This window comes from Triticum urartu, chromosome 6A (genome assembly GCF_056163025.1).
Source record: "Triticum urartu cultivar PI428250 chromosome 6A, HENAU_Tu73, whole genome shotgun sequence".
Taxonomy (NCBI): domain Eukaryota; kingdom Viridiplantae; phylum Streptophyta; class Magnoliopsida; order Poales; family Poaceae; genus Triticum; species Triticum urartu.
This window is the reverse complement of record NC_141878.1, coordinates 119952629-119973120: the sequence shown is the minus strand read 5'-3', so window position 1 is coordinate 119973120 and position 20492 is coordinate 119952629.

Here is a 20492-nt window from a genome sequence, read left to right as displayed (position 1 = left end):
TTCCCAAGACGGCTTTCAGGACAAGCTATGGTTCATATGAATACACTGTCATGTCTTTTGGCCTCGTCAATGCTCCTCCGACGTTCTCTCGCATGATGAACTTCATCTTCAACGCCTACACCAATGACTTCATTTTGGTCTATCTCGACGACATTCTGGTTTTCTCGAAGAACAAGGAAGATCATGCCAAGCACTTGCGTTTGGTACTCGATAAGCTCAGAGAACACCAGTTCTACGCCAAGTTCTCCAAGTGTGAATTTTGGCTCGATGAGGTTCTTTATCTTGGTCATATCATCTCTGCCAAGGGCATTGCTGTGAATCCTGAGAAGGTGTCTGCAATTGTGAATTGGGAACCTCCTCAGAACGTGAAGCAACTCCGTAGCTTCCTCGGTCTCGCAAGCTATTGTCGAAGATTCGTTGAAAACTTTTCTAAGATCGCGAAGCCTCTCTATAATCTTCTCCAGAAGCACGTCAAGTACGTTTGGTCTCCGGAGTGTGACATTGCTTTCAACACTTTGAAAGAGAAATTGATCACTGCTCCAGTTCTGACTCCGCCTGATGAATCCAAGCCGTACGAGGTCTTTTGTGATGCCTCTCTCCAAGGTCTTGGCGCAGTTTTGATGCAAGAGAAGAAAGTTGTTGCGTATACCTCTCGCCAATTGAAGCCCAATGAGAAGAACTACCCCACTCATGATCTCGAGTTGGCGGCAGTTGTGCATGCTCTTTTGACTTGGAGACATCTTCTATTGGGAAGAAAAGTGGACATTTTCACTGATCACAAGAGTCTCAAGTACATCTTCACTCAGCCTAATCTCAATCTCAGGCAAACTCGATGGGTCGAAATGATTCAAGAGTATAATCCGAGTATCAAGTATACTCCAGGCAAGGCCAATGTGATTGCTGACGCATTGAGCAGAAAGGCTTATTGCCACAGTCTGATTCTCAAGCCGTATCAACCCGAGCTTTGTGAAGCTTTCCGCAAACTTAATCTGCAAGTTGTTCCTCAAGGTTTCCTCACCAACCTTCAAGTCACTCCTACCTTGGAAGACCAGATTCGCCAAGCCCAGCTTCTTGATGCTATGGTGAAAAAGGTGAAGATTGGGATTGCCAAGAGTCAACCCAAGTACAAGTGCTACCGCCTTGATGACAAGGATACTCTCTTCTTCGAGGATCGTATTGTTGTGCCCAAAGGTGACCTTTGTAAAGTGATCATGAACGAGGCTCACAATTCTCTCCTCTCCATCCACCCTCGGAGTACGAAGATGTATTAGGACCTTAAGCGGGCTTATTGGTGGACTCGAATGAAGCGCGAGATTGCTCAATTCGTCAATGAATGTGATGTCTGTAGAAGAGTGAAGGCATAACACCAAGGGCCAGCTGGTCTCCTCCAACCTCTTGCCATTCCAGAATGGAAGTTTGACCACATCGAAATGGACTTCGTGGCTGGGTTTCCAAAGTCCAAGCGTGGCAATGATGCTATATTCGTTGTCATCGACAAACTCACCAAAGTGGCTCACTTTCTGCCTATTAAAGAGTCGATCACTGCAGCTTAATTGGCGGAACTCTATACCTCTCGTATTGTCTCTCTGCACGGTATTCCACAGGTGATCTCTTCAGACCATGGCAGCATCTTTACCTCCAAGTTTTGGGATTCTTTTCAGAAGGCCATGGGCACCAACATCCGCTTTAGCACAACTTTCCATCCTCAAACTAGCGGTCAAGTCGAGCGTGTCAACCAGATTCTTGAAGATATGCTCAGGGCTTGTGTGATCTCCTTCAGCATGAAGTGGGAGGATTGTCTTCCTTATGCTGAATTCTCCTACAACAACAGTTTTCAAGCAAGTTCGGGCAAGGCCCCATTTGAAATTCTGTATGGCAGGAAGTGCCGCACCCCTCTCAACTGGTCCGAAACCGGTGAACGTCAGCTTCTTGGAAATGACTTAATCACAGAGGCAGAGGAAATGTGCAAAGTCATTCGTGATAACCTCAAAGCATCCCAATCCCGTCAGAAGAGCTACTATGATAGTAAGCACCGTGATTTGGCTTTCGAGATCAGAGATCATGTCTACCTCCACGTCTCTCCTATGAAAGGTACTCGTCGCTTCGGTATCAAAGGGAAGCTTGCCCCTAGATACGTGGGACCTTTGAAGATTGTCAGCAAGAGAGGCGACCTCGCCTATCAACTCGAGCTTCCTTCAAACTTTGCAAATGTTCATGACGTGTTCCATGTCTCTCAGCTCCGAAAGTGCTTCAAGACTCCTGACCGCACCGTCAACTTCGAGGACATTGACCTCCAAGAAGATCTTTCCTATCGTGAGCACCCAGTTGCTATTCTTGAAGAGACTGAACGCAAGACTCGCAACAAGTTAATCAAATTTCTCAAAGTCAAGTGGTCACACCATTCCGACCGTGAAGCTACCTGGGAACGCGAGGATCACCTCCGTTCTGAGTACCCGGCGTTCTTTCAGTCATAGATCTCGGGACGAGATCCTTTCGTAGTGGTGGAGTGTTGTAACACCCCGGATGTAACTTTCCCAATTTGTACTCCAACTCTTGCCGTTTCCGGCTTTAAGTTATTTTATATTCTCGGGTTCGGGTCTTTGTCTCCGTGTGTTGTTGTCGTTGTCATGCATCTCATATCATGTCATCATGTGCATTGCATTTGCATACGTGTTCGTCTCATGCATTCGAGCTTTTTCCCCGTTGTCCGTTTTGCATTCCGGCGCTTCGTTCTCCTCTGGTGGTCAGTTCTAGATTTCTTTCGTGTGTGGGGATTAAACATTTCCGGATTGGACCGAGACTTGCCAAGCGGCCTTGGTTTACTACCGGTAGACCGCCTGTCAAGTTTCGTATCATTTGGACTTCGTTTGATACTCCAACGGTTAACCGAGGAACCGAAAAGGCCTCGTGTGTGTTGCAGCCCAACACCCCTCCAATTTGGCCCAAAACCCACCTAAACCCTCTCCATCATCTAGAGCATTCGATCACGATCGCGTGGCCGAAAACCGCTCCTCATTTGGACTCTCCTAGCTCCTCCTATGTCTATTAAAAGATCCCCTCTGTTTTCTTCTTCTTCCCCCCGAAACCCTAGATCCGCCACCTCGCGCGCGCCGGACAAACTCCCCCGCCGACGGACATTGTCCGCCTGATCCGCCCGGGCCAATCCCGCGAAGCCACGTGGCGTCGGGCGCCCACAATCGCCGCCCGCACCCGTCGCGGCCCGCGCGGCCCGTCACCGGCCCTCCCGGCCCGACTCCCGGGCGCCGCCGCCCGCGCCGCCACTCTCCTCCAACGCCGCCCCCGAGCCGCCCAGCACCACCGCACCGCCGCCTCCGCCGCTCCGCCGCCGCACCATCGCCGCGCCGCCTCGCCGGCCGCCGCGCCGCCTCGCCCGCCGCGCCCCTCGCCGCCCCTCGGGTCCCGCGCCTCCCTGGCCCCTCTCGGCCTCTCCCTCCTACTCCGGTGACGAACTCCGGCGAAGCCCCGGCGACGAACCTCGTTTTGCGTGCCCGGGTCAAACCCTAGATCCGGAGGTAAGAATTCGTGTAAGTCCCCGAATTCTCAGATCCATATGCTCCTGTTCATGGCCTCGTAACTTTGCATCCGTAGCTCCGATTCATGCATATAGCATATCACAATGTTCATCTCAGAGAGTATATCATTTCATTCCATTGCATCATTTTCATTTTAGTTCATATTGATGCCCGAAATGCTGTTAGAAGAGGGCTACTTGAGTTATTTGTCAGATCTGCTGCTCCATTTAGACTTGTCATTTTTGCCATGATTATTGTGTGCATGATATGCCATGATGCTCTACATATGTTTTGTTAAGGGTTTTGTCATCTTTCCAGAGATGCAACCCATGTATTTTTTTGATGTGTGTGGTGCCTAGTGCAAGCTTGCCAAGTGGTGCACTTGCTAATTCTGTTTTCAGGGACTTAGCATTTCCACTAAGTCCTTGAGCTGTTTTGTTCATGATGCCATATGTTCATGTTATTTCCTAGTGATCCGTGCCTCGTTTGAGGATGATCAGTGAGGATGTTTTGTTAATCTTGTAGTGCTCTATCCATCCATGTCTTTGTTTGCATTTATGGAGCACCCTAGCTTGAGTCAATAGAGCTCTACTTTTGCTACTTTGTGAATGTGGGCAGATTGTCAACTTGTTTGCAATTTTGCCGATGTTGTTGTAGTTGATCCGTGCATGCTATGTTATTGTTCTTTCCATGTATATCTTGCATTTTGTGTGTTCTTGATAGATGTATGCTTAGTTTGTCATGACTTGCTCCGTAGTGAGTGCATCGAGCTCGTAAACATGCCTACTTGAGTTATGTTCCAGCATGTGCCAGTTTTCACTAAGTGTGAAAACTGATTATGCTTTTGCTATGTTCGCATGCTTGTTAGTATATTTTCTGATCCCTTTTGGCTCAAGGTCACTAAGGGACTTTTGTTAAGTTATTTGAGTAGCTCCATGTCATGCTTTACTTTGCCATGTTCAGGTCCTGTAGCATGTAGTTTTATTGCTCCGAAGAGGGCTACCTGGTCTGAAATACCAGACAAGTGTTAATTTCACAAAGTCTGAGATCTGTTTACCATATGCATTTTTGCCATGCTTGTTTGAACCTGTTAATGGATGAATTGGCCGTAGCTTAGTGCTAGACTTTTGTTAAGAATCTTGAATGCATCCCTGCTATTTATTTTGTTGTCATGCTTGAGTGCTGTAGCTTGATCATCTCATTGCGTTTAGATGGCTACTTGCTGTAAATCGCAGACCGGTGTCATATTTGAATCGCTTGCCATTTCCAAACCGTAACTCCGATTCCGGCGTTCTTTATATTGTTTTCAAACGATTTCATCTCATCTTTCCAGTGGCACACTTGGTTTTCCAAGTTGATGCCAGGTCCATGCATTTCCTGTCACATCTTGCATATGCATCCCGCATCGCATCCCGCATAGCATATCTTCATAGCATCATATTGTTTGATCCTTGCACGTGGTTGATTGTGTCCTTGTTGCTTGTTTGTCTTGTTTGGGTAGAGCCGGGAGACGAGTTTGCTAACGAGGAGCCCGTTGAGTTTGCTTTTGAGGATCCAGTCAACTCTGACAACTTTGCAGGCAAGATGATCATACCCTCGAAATCACTACTATCTTTGCTATGCTAGTTTGCTCGCTCTTTTGCTATGCCAATGCTACGATGCCTACCATTTGCTTTCAAGCCTCCCAAATTGCCATGTCAAACCTCTAACCCACCATGTCCTAGCAAACCGTTGATTGGCTATGTTACCGCTTTGCTCAGCCCCTCTTATAGCGTTGCTAGTTGCAGGTGAAGATTGGAGACCGTTCCTTGTTGGAACATTTATTTACTTGTTGGGATACCATTATATTGCCATGTTATCTTAATGCATCTATATACTTGGTAAAGGGTGGAAGGCTCGGCCTCTCGCCTAGTGTTTTGTTCCACTCTTGCCGCCCTAGTTTCCGTCATATCGGTGTTATGTTCCCGGATTTTGCGTTCCTTACGCGGTTGGGTTATAATGGGAACCCCTTGATAGTTCGCCTTGATTAAAGCTCTTCCAGCAATGCCCAACCTTGGTTTTTACCATTTGCCACCTAGCCTTTTCCCTTGGATCGCGGACTCAAGGGTCATCTTATTTTAAACCCCCCCCCCTCGGGGCCAGTGCTCCTCTGAGTGTTGGTCCGAACTGAGCTGCCTGCGGGGCCACCTCGGGGCAACTTGAGGGTTGGTTTTACTCGTAGCTAGTCTCATCTAAGTATGCCCTAAGAACGAGATATGTGCAGCTCCTATTGGGATTTTTCGGCACATTCGGGCGGTGTTGCTGGTCTTGTTTTAACCTGTCGAAGTGTCTTGAAGAACCGAGGTACCGAGTCTGATCGGAACGTCTCGGGAGGAGGTCTATTCCTTCGTTGACTGTGAGAGCTTGTCATGGGCTAAGTTGGGACTCCCCTGCAGGGATTTGAACTTTCGAAAGCCGTGCCCGTGGTTATGGGCAGATGGGAATTTGTTAATGTCCGGTTGTAGATAACTTGAACCTTAACTTAATTAAAATGAATCAACTGAGTGTGTTACCGTCATGGCCTCTTCTCGGCGAAGTCCGGGAGGTGGACACGGTGTTGGAGTAATGTTTGCGCAGATTGTCCTCTAGTTTCTCGCTCGCGCTTTGCCTCCTCTTCTCGCTCTCTTTTGCGAATAAGTTAGCCACCATATATGCTAGTCGCTTGTTGCAGCTCCACTTATTTTTACCTTACCCTACCTATTAAGATTAAATAGTCTTGATTGCGAGGGTGCGAGATTGCTGAGTCCCTGTGGCTCACAGATTACTATTACACCAGATGCAGGGCCTGATGATTCTGCTCTAGGTGACGCGCTCGAGCTCAAGTGGGAGTTCGACGAGGACTCTCAGCGTTACTATGTTTCCTTTCCTAATGATCAGTAGTGGTGCCCTATTGGGGGTGATCGGGACCGTGTCGCATGTTGGGTTATCTTTTATTTTGGCGTCGTAGTCGGGCCATGAGTGTTTGGATGATTGTAATGTTATTTATGTACTTGATTGACGTGGCGATTGTAAGCCAACTATGTTATCTCCCCTTTTATTAATTATATTACATGGGATGTTTGTGATGATTGCCTGACTTGCGACATATGCCTTCAATGCGATTATGCCTCTAAGTCGTGCCTCGACACGTGGGAGATATAGTCGCATCGAGGGTGTTACACTACGGGACTTGCAAACTTCAGCACAAGTATTTCTCAATTTCACAACTACTCAACTAGCACGACTTTGATATTATTACCTCCATATCTCAAAACAATCATCAAGCATCAAACTTCTCTTAGTATTCAAAACACTCTTAAGAAAATTTTACTAATCTTGAACACCTAGCATATTAGGATTTTAAGCAAAATACCATGCTATTAATACTCTCAAAATAATCTAAGTGAAGCATGAGAGATAAATAGTTTCTATAAAACAAATCCACCACCGTGCTCTAAAAGATATAAGTGAAGTACTAGAGCAAAACTATATAACTCAAAAGATATAAGTGAAGCACATAGAGTATTCTGACAAATTCCAAATCATGTATGGCTCTCTCAAAATGTGTGTACAGAAAGGATGATTGTGGTAAACTAACAAGCAAAGATTCAAATCATACAAGACACTCCAAGTAAAACACATATCATGTGGCGAATAAAAATAAAGCTCCAAGTAAAGTTACCGATAGAAGTAGACGAAAGAGGGGATGCCTTCCGGGGCATCCCCAAGCTTTGGCTTTTAGGTGTCCTTAGATTATATTGGGGGTGCCATGGGCATCCCCAAGCTTAGGCTCTTGCCACTCCTTGTTCCATAATACATCAAATCTTTACCCAAAACTTGAAAACTTCACAACACAAAATTAAAGTTGAAAATCTCGTGAGCTCCGTTAGCGAAAGAAAATAAAAGACCACTTCAAGGTACTGTAATGAACTAATTCTTTATTTATATTGGTGTTATACCTACTGTATTCCAACTTCTCTATGGTTTATAAACTATTTTACTAGCCATAGATTCATCAAAATAAGCAAACAACACACGAAAAACAGAATCTGTCAAAAACAGAACAGTCTGTAGTAATCTGTAGCTAGCGCAAGATCTGGAACCCCAAAAATTCTAAAATAAATTGCTGGACGTGAGGAATTTATCTATTAATCATCTGCAAAAATAATTAACTAAATAACACTTTCAAAATAAAAATGACAGCAGTTCTCGTGGGCGCTAAAGTTTCTGTTTTTACAGCAAGTTCAACAAGACTTTCCCCAAGTCTTCCCAACGGTTCTACTTGGCAGAAACACTAATTAAACACAAAAAACACAACCAAAACAGAGTCTAGATAAATTATTTATTAATAAGAAGGATCAAAAGTCAAGGAATAAAAATAAAATTGGGTTGCCTCCCAACAAGCGCTATCGTTTAACGCCCCTAGCTAGGCATAACAATCAAGAATAGATCTAGGTATTGCCATCTTTGGTAGGCAATCCACAAGTGGCTCTCATAATAGATTCATAAGGTAATTTAATTTTCTTTCTAGGAAAGTGTTCCATGCCTTTCCTTAATGGAAATTGAAATCTAATATTTCCTTCCTTCATATCAATAATTGCACGAATCGTTCTAAGGAAAGGTCTACCAAGAATAATAGGACATGAAGGATTGAAATCTATGTCAAGAATAATAAAATCTACGGGCACATAATTCCTATTTGAAACAATAAGAATATCATTAATTCTTCCCATAGTTTTCTTAATAGTGGAATCAGCAAGGTGCAAGTTTAGAGAGCAATCATCAAAATCACGGAAACCTAACAAATCACACAAAGTCTTTGGAATCGTGGAAACACTAGCACCCAAATCACATAAAGCATAGCATTCATGATCTTTAATTTTAATTTTAATAGTTGGTTTCCACTCATCATAAAGTTTTCTAGGGATAGAAACTTCCAATTCAAGTTTTTCTTCATAAGATTGCATCAAGGCATCAACGATATGTTTAGTAAACGATTTATTTTGACTATAAGCGTGAGGAGAATTTAGCATGGATTGCAACAAGGAAATACAATCAATAAAAGAGCAATTTTCATAGTTAAATTCCTTGAAATCCATAATAGTGGGTTTAGCAACATCTAGGATTTTAATTTCTTCAATCCCACTTTTATCAATTTTAGCATCAAGATCAACAAATTCCGAATTCTTGGAACGCCTTCTAGCTAAAGGTGGATCATATTCAGTCCCATCATTATCAAGATTCATATTGCAAAACAAAGATTTAATAGGGGACACATCAATAACTTTTAGATCTTCATCTTTATTTTCATAGCAACTAGAAGAACACACTCTTATAAAGACATCTTTCTTAGCACGCATCCTAGCGGTTCTTTCTTTGCACTCATCAATGGAAATTCTCATGGCTTTTAGAGACTCATTGATATCATGCTTAGGTGGAATAGATCTAAGTTTCAAAGAATCAACATCAAGAGAAATTCTATCAACGTTCCTAGCCAAATCATCAATCTTAAGCAATTTTTCTTCAATCATAGCATTAAAATTCTTTTGTGAAGTAATAAATTCTTTAATATTAGATTCAAAATCAGAGGGCATCTTATTATAATTTCAATAAGAATTGTTTTAGGAATTACCATAATTATTAGAGGGTGACAGTGTCCTGGACTAGGGGGTACTCACCACGTCATCTCCCAATCTGTTAGATTGGGCCGAGGACCCCCATGGCCGCATACTCATGGGCCAGTTTGGACAGTTGTCGCATACATGGAAGATTCCACAAGACTTGGTGATCAAGACAAGGACTCCTCCCCACCGGCGTATTCGGCTAGGACTCTTGTTATCCTAGGCCTCCGGTGCATTATATAAACCAAGGCCAGGCTAGTCGATAGGCAATATACAACAATCATACCATAGGCTAGCTTCTAGGGTTTTAGCCTCTACGATCTCGTGGTAGATCAACTCTTGTAATACTCATATCATCAATATCAATCAAGCAGGACGTAGGGTATTACCTCCATCAAGAGGGCCCGAACCTGGGTAAACATCGTGTCCCCTGCCTCCTGTTACTATCGATCCTAGACGCACAGTTCGGGACCCCCTACCCAAGATCCGCCGGTTTTGACACTGACATTGGTGCTTTCATTGAGAGCTCCGCTGTGTGATCGGCAAAAGGATCAATGGCTCGCCCGCAGGTCAACTGCGACGCCGGCTCGACTGGTCAACTTGGCTCGACCGAGGACCGTGCTCCATCTCCGATCGTCATGTTCGGACGGGGGCCTTCTTCAACATCAACTCCGATCTCTATCATGATCATAGAGGAGTCATCCATTGAGCTCGAGGGCTCAACGTCAACATTGCCCTCGGGCGGCCGTGCTGTTTTTATGGACAGCGAACTTGTATTCGCCGTCACCACCTCCTCGAGCGTCGGTTTGACGATTGCTTTGGTGGAATAGTGCAGAATTACGTCTACAACAACCATGCAAAATTTCGTCGAGTTCCGATGGAGGAATCTCTGACAATCTACAATATACCGGAGCCTTGTCAAATCTGGACAGGAATCTGGACAAGTTTAGGGCGTGGTCTCCAGAGCCCAGCTCGGAGGTCCTTTGGAAGATCCAATCGTTCATCTACTGCGAAATTCCCATGTCTACCACACCTCCAAATTTCAGCTCGATCTGACGGTTCAAACTCCAGGAACCTTCCGATGAGTGGACCGATTTTCAGATCCGTTTTCTGCGCGAATACGGATCCGACCCGAATTCATGTTTCTTTATGAACGTGATATTGGACAACCTTTTTAGAGGAATTCTCTTCTAGGGTATTGTGTGTTGTTTTTAAATACGTGCCCGTAAATTTTTTAAGCCTCCCCTGAGGTCATCCTCATCATCATGCTGGTGTCAAACCAGTCCGGCAATATTGCTCCAAGGCTGCCGACTTGCGCTAGACACGTCGTCACTTTGTTGAGCCGAGATCAACTTCTTTGGATCATCATCTCGGTAAGCCGAACAAGAGTTCGGCATCGCAAAGGATAAATCATCACCAACATCGCCGCCCCACGGATTACACGAAGCGGGCATACCGGCATCGCCGCGCGGTCACTTCATCAAGCCAGCATCGACCACTCCATGACCTATATCGGCAGGGCCGCACTATTGCTTCTTCAAGCTGGTGTCCATCACGCCGACCTACTTCGACTCATCGGCTGACATCGTGGCTTCGACATCTCGGCTGGACCGGGGGCTTTGTCATCTCTTCATCAACCTACTCCGGAGACTTCGGCGTCACTAGCCGACTAGCTCCATCACGTTAGCTCGACCGAGGGCTTTGCCTCGGCGAGCCAACCTTTGCCAGCATCATCATGCCATCGCTTTATCGCCCATCAGGTAATGGGTGTGCAGATCGAGTCCCAATTTTGGGAATCACCTTTCTTCGGATTGCTCCAACAAATAAACTAGGTGCTATTAATCCTAGTATTTTTTGCTTGTTTGGGTTTATTTTTTCCAAGAAATTATTACTCTGGTTTGTCCATCATATGTACACAGGTCTATCAAATGGTGGCCGCATTAACGACGGTCGCACGGTGGTTCGGTCAGTTTCCGTACATAGTTCGGCGAACGCCGCATCCGGAACTCGGACCGACCTGTGAATTCAGGCTTTGCCACGCCTTTACCGCATCACGCCGACACCCTGCATCGACATTGACTTCGGTGCCATGCCATATTTCTTTTATTACTCACTTTGCATAAATCATTCATTATGCAACGATTTTTTTTAATTATTATTATTACTATTATCTCCGGTTTGCACTATTTTTTGTGCACAGGAAAATGATCCGGGTTGGGCAGTATCGTCAACTCGGCGTACTGACATACCACGTCACCTCGGCTGGATGGGAGGCTTCGTCAACACTTCATTACCCCATGCCAGGGACTTCGGCATCACTCTGTCGGCCCGCATTGACCGTGCTATGTCACCACTTCGGAGTGCCGAGCTCTTTGCTCCGCCACCTTGGGACCGGCTTGGGGGATGGAACCTTGTCCCGCATCAAGCTCGGGTCGCGTCATCAATACCGAACACATTAACCAGCTAAGTTGCCTTCATGCTCAAAGTTTTAAATTTTTAACTTGTGTTTGGTTCGACCAATCATTATACTTTTTTGGAAAAAAGTTGCTTGTAAAAAATTTCCTTGTCCAAACTTTGTTTGCGACGGACAAATTCAAATACCCCGTTTACTTGGGGGCTTCCTTTATGAAGCTTTTCCTCTTGCATATGATTATACTTGTACGGATTCGTTCCTTGTTCGTGTATTAGGCCACAATATGCACCATATTGACTTAAGCGATTTGCAAGCTGGGTTGCCTCGCTCCTGTGTTTACCCCTACGTTCCCGATTATTCAGCTAGGGAGTAAAGGGAGCACCTCTGCGATTGTCACGACCGGGTCATCCGAGCTCTGACCTCAGACTGTGTGAAGCCGAAAGCTAGCACTCTTATTGTTTTCAATCATGGTCGGCACACAACGGAACTCACAAGTACAAAAAATCTATTGCACAAGTCTCATAGTAACAATGAGCACCGAAGAAAGGTATTGGTGGGGGTACTATTTTCTTCGAAGATGCTTCTTACACTTCGTTAGTAATATAGCATAAGTTCCCTAAGCGCGCTTTGTATATTACAGCCTTATGGCCTGATTGCCTGGTCATTGGAAACACCGTCGATACTCTCGACAGGCAGAGTACATGACACTTTTCGGCCCTTGGCCGAAGAGGGAGAAGCCGACGGTCGGTTAAGACGCGTTTAAAGTTCGGGTGAACACAAATATGATATAATTACTTCGGTACATACAATCGTTATACATAAAATTCTTACCCAAGTCACTTGGGGGCTCTTAAAATTTATATATGAGCTGTAAATGTGTTTTCTTCTTGGTCGTTGTCAAAACACAACAGAAGCACATTTTTTCTTTCTCTTCCAATTTTTGGATTGGCACCAAACACTTGATCTTGTTCGGACGTCATGTTTGTACTGACGTTTTTTGGTTTTCCAAGCTTTTGGGCACTTTTAAACTATTTGTGTGTTTCCAGCACAAGTCTCACAGTGCAATGCCGGACACCTTTATAGATTCGGCAAAAACATTCTCGGATCTCACTATATATGCATTGGTTTCGAATTGTGTCTTCGGTCAATAGATGGGTTGCCTGGCTCCTGCACTTGCCTCCTACGTTCCGCTTTGTTCGGCTAGGTGTGCAAAGGGAGAACCACTGCGATTGTGCTTCCAGCTCACATGGTTAAGCAGCTCAGTGGAGAAAGCCGAAAACTGACTATCACAATAAGCGTAAACTGGTCAGCAATTTGATGACGGTGTTAAATGACGGGCCATTCATAACAATGGCCGAAGTGTTTACGGCTTGACCTTGACTGTCGCCGAACACTACCGGGGGCTAGTAACTGGCCTCCCAAACTAAAATCCTCAATATTTTGCTCTTACATTAGAGCTGAGGTTTCATGATCATGCTTAGCATGACAACCCAAAGAAAGGGACCGATAGCGGGACTATTTTCTTTGGAAGACATTTCTTATGTTAAACAGTAATATAGCATATCTCTCTGCGTACCTTTGTTTATAAAACCTTATGGCCAGATTGCCTTGTTTGTCGTAAATCTTTGCCCTCATAAAGGCTTTATAAAGTAGGACAAACACTCCTCGGCTACTAGCCAAGGAGGTGGAAGCCGATGGTCGGTCAACAAAGTTTTGTACAATGCGGATCCGAGCATTAATGACGTAAAGTACTTGAATACATAGAGTCATTACACATACTTTGTGATTTTACTATGGATATCGATCCTTAATTCGGCCACCCGTGCCCGCATTAAGGCTCGGGGGCTACTGGGCTTCGGTCTTATTATTTAAAAATATTAAAGGGGCACATCGATCCCCTGATCTGGTGTTGCCACCCGACCAGTGTCTCGGGGGCTACTGCATTGCCTGTTCAATGCAGAAAATTTTAAGTGCAATACAGTTGTCGATGAGATTTTGATCCTCAAGTTGGTCGGCCGCACCCAACCTGAGTCTCGAGGACTGAGCACGCCGCTTTTTGTGTCCCGAAGTATTCTGCCGAGCTAGGACTTGATCCTCAGGCCGATTTTGCAAATCAACCTGAGTCTCAGCGGCTACTGGGATCAGTGGTCTTACGTCATCATTCAACTGCATCTCGGGTTTTAAACCGATACACACCTTGAGGGCTACTGGCTATATATCTCGGCAAAGAATAAATTGCACCAATCAAAAATATTGACAAAAATCGGCTAAACTCCTCGGAAGCAGTCCGGCATAAAGCTCGGGCGCTAGTGGCTGGCTCCATAGAGGGCATTTCCAGCATTAAGCTCGGCTAAACTCCTTGAACTTTTTTGAACCAAGGTGATATGACACCTCAGATATATTCCGGCATTGGAACCCGGATACAGTCTGGTGTTGGAGTTTGGACATAGCCCAGCGTTAGAGCTCGGAAAGTGGTCCGGCGTTGGTGCTCGGCTGCAAAAGATACCTCGAATGCAGTCCGGCGTTGGAGCTTGGACGCAAGAGGACACTGCCTCCCGGGAACAACTTCAAACCTGAGGTGTGGCATAAGAATAACAAGGCATTGATAAAGGTCGGAAACTTAAAGGGGCTCCTCGGATACCCGATGTGTAAACCTGTCGAATGCATTTCGGCAATCCTCAAGATCGAAGATGAGAAGATTTGTTGAACCAGTTTTCAAAACCGGCAACCGAAGATGAAGAACAGTTTGGAAGAATCGAGGAGCGTCCCTAACTTGAAGACCGGTTCAGGGGGCTACTGACAGTGTCCTGGACTAGGGGGTACTCACCACGTCATCTCCCGATCTGTTAGATTGGGCCGAGGACCCCCATGGTCGTATACTCATGGGCCAGTTCGGACAGTTGTCGCATACATGGAAGATTCCACAAGACTTGGTGATCAAGACAAGGACTCCTCCACACCGGCGTATTCGGCTAGGACTCTTGTTATCCTAGGCCTCCGGTGCATTATATAAACCAAGGCCAGGCTAGTCGATAGACAATATACAACAATCATACCATAGGCTAGCTTCTAGGGTTTTAGCCTCTACGATCTCGTGGTAGATCAACTCTTGTAATACTCATATCATCAATATCAATCAAGCAGGACGTAGGGTACCACCTCCATCAAGAGGGCCCGAACCTGGGTAAACATCGTGTCCCCTGCCTCCTGTTATCATCGATCCTAGACGCACAGTTCAGGACCCCCTACCCGAGATCCGCCGATTTTGACACCGACAGAGGGATTACTAGGATAAGGCCTAGGATTGAAATTTCCTCTATACGCGTTGTTACCAAAATTGTTCCTACCAACAAAATTCACATCCATAGATTCATTATTATTCTCAATCAAAGTAGACAAGGGCATATCATTAGGATTAGAAGAAACACTCTTATTAGCAAATAATTTCATAAGTCCATCCATCTTTCCACTTAAAACATTAATTTCTTCTATCGCATGCACCTTTTTATTAGTAGATCTTTCAGTATGCCATTGAGAATAATTAACCATAATATTATCTAGGAGTTTAGTAGCTTCTCCTAAAGTGATTTCCATAAAAGTGCCTCCCGTGGCCGAATCTAAAAGATTTCTAGAAGCAAAATTCAATCCGGCATAAAAATTCTGAACAATCATCCACAAATTTAAACCATGAGTAGGGCAATTATGTATCATTAATTTCATTCTCTCCCAAGCTTGCGCAACATGTTCATGATCAAGTTGCTTAAAATTCATAATATTGTTTCTAAGAGAAATGATCTCAGTGGGAGGAAAATACTTAGAGATAAAAGCATCTTTGCACTTATTCCATGAATAAATACTATTTTTAGGCAAAGACGAAAACCAAGCTTTAGCACGATCTCTAAGCGAAAAAGGAAATAGCTTCAATTTAACAATATCAGTATCCACATCTTTCTTCTTTTGCATGTCACACAAATCAACGAAGCTATTTAGATGGGTAGCGGCATCTTCACTAGGAAGGCCGGAAAACGGATCTTTCATGACAAGATTCAGCAAAGCAGCATTAATTTCACAAGATTCAGCATCAGTAAGAGGAGCAATCGGAGTGCTAATAAAATCATTGTTGTTTGTATTGGTGAAGTCACACAATTTAGTATTATCTTGAGCCATCGTGACAAGCAAGCAAACTAACACATAAGCAAACAAAAAGCAAGCGGGCAAATAGAGGCAAATAGAGAAAGAGAGGGAGGATAGAGAGAGAGGGCAAATAAAACGGCAAGTGTGAAGTGGGGGAGAGGAAAACGAGAGGCAAATGGCAAATAATGTAATGCGGGAGATAAGGTTATGTGATGGTTACTTGGTATGTTGACTTTTGCGTAGACCTCCCTGGCAACGGCGCCAGAAATCCTTCTTGCTACCTCTTGAGCACTGCATTGGTTTTCCCCGAAGAGGAAGGGATGATGCAGCAAAGTAGCGTAAGTATTTCCCTCAGTTTTTTAGAACCAAGGTATCAATCCAGTAGGAGGCTACGCGTGAGTCCCTCGTACCTGCACAAAACAAATAAATCCTCGCAACCAACGAAATAGGGGTTGTCAATCCCTATAAGGCCACTTACGAGAGTGAGATCTGATAGATATGATAAGATAATATTTTTGGTATTTTTATGATAAAGATGCAAATTAAAATAAAGGCAAAGTAAATAGCAAAGGAAATAACTAAGTAGTAGGAGATTAATATGATGAAGATAGACCCGGGGGCCATAGGTTTCACTAGTGGCTTCTCTCGAGAGCATAAGTATTCTACGATGGGTGAACAAATTACTGTTGAGCAATTGACAGAATTGAGCATAGTTATGAGAATATCTAGGTATGATCATGTATATAGGCATCACGTCCGAGACAAGTAGACCGACTCCTGCCTGCATCTACTACTATTACTCCACTCATCGACCGCTATCCAGCATGCATCTAGAGTATTAAGTTAAAAACAGAGTAACACCTTACGCAAGATGACAAGATGTAGAGGGATAGACTCATGCAATATGAAGAAAACCCCATCTTGTTATCCTCGATGGCAACAATACAATATGTGCCTTGCTGCCCCTACTATCACTGGGAAAGGACACCGCAAGATTGAACCCAAAGCTAAGCACTTCTCCCATTGCAAGAAAGATCAATCTAGTAGGCCAAACCAAACTGATAATTCGAAGAGACTTGCAAAGATAACCAATCATACATAAAAGAATTCAGAGAAGATTCAAATATTATTCATAGATAGACTTGATCATAAACCCACAATTCATCAATCTCAACAAACACACCGCAAAAAGAAGATTACATCGAATAGATCTCCACAAGAGAGGGGGAGAACATTGTATTGAGATCCAAAAAGAGAGAAGAAGCCATCTGGCTACTAACTATGGACCCGTAGGTCTGAGGTAAACTACTCACACTTCATCGGAGGGGCTATGGTGTTGGTGTAGAAGCCCTCCGTGATCGATGCCCCCTCCGGCGGAGCTCCGGAATAGGCCCCAAGATGGGATCTCGTGGATACAGAAAGTTGCAGCGGTGGAATTAGGGTTTTGGCTCCGTATCTGACCGTTTGGAGGTACGTAGGTATATATAGGAGGAAGGAGTACGTCGGTGGAGCAACAGGGGGCCCACAAGGGTGGAGGGCGCGCCTAGGGGGGTAGGCGCGCCCCCCTACCTCGTGGCCTCCTCTTTTCTTTGTTGACGTAGGGTCCAAGTCTCCCGGGTCTTTTTCGTTGAGAAAATCACGTTCCCGAAGGTTTCATTCCGTTTGGACTCTGTTTGATATTCCTTTTCTTCGAAACCCTAAAACAGGCAAAAAACAGCAATTCTGGGTTGGGCCTCCGGTTAATAGGTTAGTCCCAAAAATAAGCATTAAAATCTTCTTTCTTAACCATAAAGTTATCAAATTCATCCAAACATTGGCTAGCAAACTTAGCAGGAGGGATTTCAGCTTTATCATATCTATAGAGAGAATTTACCTTTACTACCTGTGTCGGGTTATCAAGACCATGTATTTCTTCAACAGGCGGCAAATTAAGACCATGTATTTCTTCAATAGGTGGTAAATTCTTAACATCTTCAGCTTTTATACCTTTTTCTTTCATAGATTTCTTTGCCTCTTGCATATCTTCAGGACTGAGAAATAGAATACCCCTTTTCTTCGGAGTTGGCTTAGGAGTTGGTTCAGGAAGTGTCCAATTATTTTCATTAGTCAACATATTATTTAATAGAATTTCAGCTTGATCAACTGTTCTGTCCCTGAAAACACAACCAGCACAACTATCTAGGTAATCTCTGGAAGCATCGGTTAGTCCATTATAAAAGATATCATGTAGTTCATTTTTCTTGAGAGGATGATCAGGCAAAGCATTAAGTAATCGGAGAAGCCTCCCTCAAGCTTGTGGGAGACTCTCTTCTTGAATTTGCACAAGATTATATATTTCCCTTAAAGCAGCTTGTTTCTTATGAGCGGGGAAATATTTACTAGAGAAGTAGTAAATCATATCCTGGGTACTACGCACACAACCAGGATCAAGAGAATTAAACCATATATTAGCATCACCCTTTAATGAGAACGGAAATAATTTAAGGATATAATAATAGCGAGTTTTCTCATCATTAGTGAACAGGGTAGCTACATCATTTAATTTAGTAAGATGTGCCACAACAGTTTCATATTCATAGCCATAGAAAGGATCAGATTCAACCAAAGTAATTATATCAGGATCGACCGAGAAATCATAATCCTTATCAGTAATAAAGATAGGTGAAGTACCATAAGCAAGATCATATTTCATTCTAGCATTCAGAGATTTTTCTTTCAGCTTAGCTAATAATTTCTTAAGATCACTTCTATCATTGCAAGCAAGAAAGTCACTAGTAGTTTCTTCATCCATAACATAACCGTCAGGAACAACAGGCAATTCATATCTAGGGGAGAATCTTCATCATCACTTTCATCAATATTATCAGTTTCAATAATTTCATTCTCTCTAGCCCTAGCAAGTTGTTCATCAAGAAATTCACCAAGTGGCACAGTAGTATCAAGCATAGAAGTAGTTTCATCATAAGTATCATGCATAGCAGAAGTGGCATCATCAATAACATGCGACATATCAGAATTAATAGCAGAAGCAGGTTTATGTGTCACAAGCTTACTCAAAACATAAGGTGAATCAAGTGTAGAGCTAGATGGCAGTTCCTTACCTCCCCTCGTAGTTGAGGGGAAAATCTTGGTCCTTCGATCTTGCAAGTTCTTCATAATGATAAGCAGATATAAATCCCAAGTGACTCAAGGAATAGAGCTATGCTCCCCGCCAACGGCGCCAGAAAATGTTCTTGATAACCCACAAGTATAGGGGATCGCAACAGTTTTCGAGGGTAGAGTATTCAACCCAAATTTATTGATTCGACACAAGGGGAGCCAAAGAATATTCTCAAGTATTAGCAGCTGAGTTGTCAATTCAACCACACCTGGAAACTTAATATCTGCAGCAAGGTATTTAGTAGCAAAGTAATATGATAGTAGTGGTAACGGTAGCAAAAGTAATATTTTTGGGGTTTTATAGTGATTGTAACAATAGCAACGGAAAAGTAAATAAGCGAAGAACAATATATGGAAAGCTCGTAGGCAATGGATCGGTGATAGAGAATTATGCCGGATGCGATCGATCATGTAACAGTCATAACCTAGGGTGACATAGAACTAGCTCCAGTTCATCAATGTAATGTAGGCATGTATTCCGAATATAGTCATACGTGCTTATGGAAAAGAACTTGCATGACATCTTTTGTCCTACCCTCCCGTGGCGGCGGGGTCCTATTGGAAACTAAGGGATATTAAGGCCTCCTTTTAATAGAGTACCGTACCAAAGCATTAACACATAGTGAATACATGAACTCCTCAAACTACGGTCATCACCGGGAGTGCTCCCGATTATTGTCACTTCAGGGTTGCCGGATCATAACACATAGTAGGTGACTATAGACTTGCAAGATGGGATCAAGAACTCTCATATATTGATGAAAACATAATAGGTTCAGATCTGAAATCATGGCACTTGGGCCCTAGTGACAAGCATTAAGCATAGCAAAGTCATAGCAACATCAATCTCAAAACATAGTGGACTCTAGGGATCAAACCCTAACAAAAATAACTCGATTACATGATAAATCTCATCCAACCCATCACCGTACAACAAGCCTACGATAGAATTACTCACACACGGTGGTGAGCATCATGAAATTGGTGATGGAGGAAGGTTGATGATGACGATGGCATCGGATTCCCCTCTCCGGAGCCCCGAACGGACTCCAGATCAGCCCTCCCGAGAGAGTTTAGGGCTTGGCGGCGGCTCCATATCGTAAAATGCGATGAATCCTTCTTCCTGGTTTTTTCTCCCCGAAAGTGAATATATGGAGTCAAGGTTGAGGTCGGTGGAGCGTCAGGGGGGCCACAAGGCAGGGGGCGCGCCCAGGGGGGCAGGCGCGCCCCCCACCCTCGTGGACAGGTGGAGGCCCCCCTGACGTGATTCTTCTTCTAGTATTTTTATATATTCCAAAATAATTCTCCATTGATTTTTAGGTCATTCTGAGAACTTTTATTTCTGCACAAAAATAACACCATGGCAATTCTGCTAAAAACAGCGTTAGTCTGGGTTAGTTCCATTCAAATCATGCAAGTTAGAGTCCAAAACAAGGGCAAAAGTGTTTGCAAAAGTAGATACCATGGAGACGTACCAGTTCCTAGAGAAAAACTAAGTTGAAAGATGTGAGTAGCAATGATGCGGATTGGATCTGTCATCTGAGGATTATCCTCATTGCTGCACAGAAGAATTATGTCCTTGATGCACCGCTGGGTGACAGACCGATTGCAGGA